Here is a 380-nt window from a genome sequence, read left to right on the forward strand (position 1 = left end):
AGCATTTGCCCGGCTCCGGGAGGCTGCTGATGGTGCCACACATACCGAACCAGATGGATTTCTTGTGATCCCTCTTTCCTTCCTGCTAAAATGTCCCCAAACGTCAAAGGTGAAAGCATAGCAAAATGAAGAACGAAGAGCTGCCTTGACGAAGGGGATTATTCTATATTATTCTACTTAGTATCTGTTCCCTTACTAAGTTGGTATAACCCAGTTTCTAACTGGGTGCAGGACGCGAGGAGATGAGGAAAGATGCGCTCAGCGCTAGAGCGCCCCAGAGCCTCCCTTTCCGCTGCCCCTTGACTGTGGCAGGTTGGAGTCCGGGCATCGCTTTCTAAACTCGTGTGTGTGTGTGTGTGTGTGTGTGTGTGTGTGTGTGT

Source organism: Chinchilla lanigera, unplaced genomic scaffold, assembly GCF_000276665.1.
Source record: "Chinchilla lanigera isolate Chin_1 unplaced genomic scaffold, ChiLan1.0 scaffold00047, whole genome shotgun sequence".
Classification (NCBI taxonomy): Eukaryota; Metazoa; Chordata; class Mammalia; order Rodentia; family Chinchillidae; genus Chinchilla; species Chinchilla lanigera.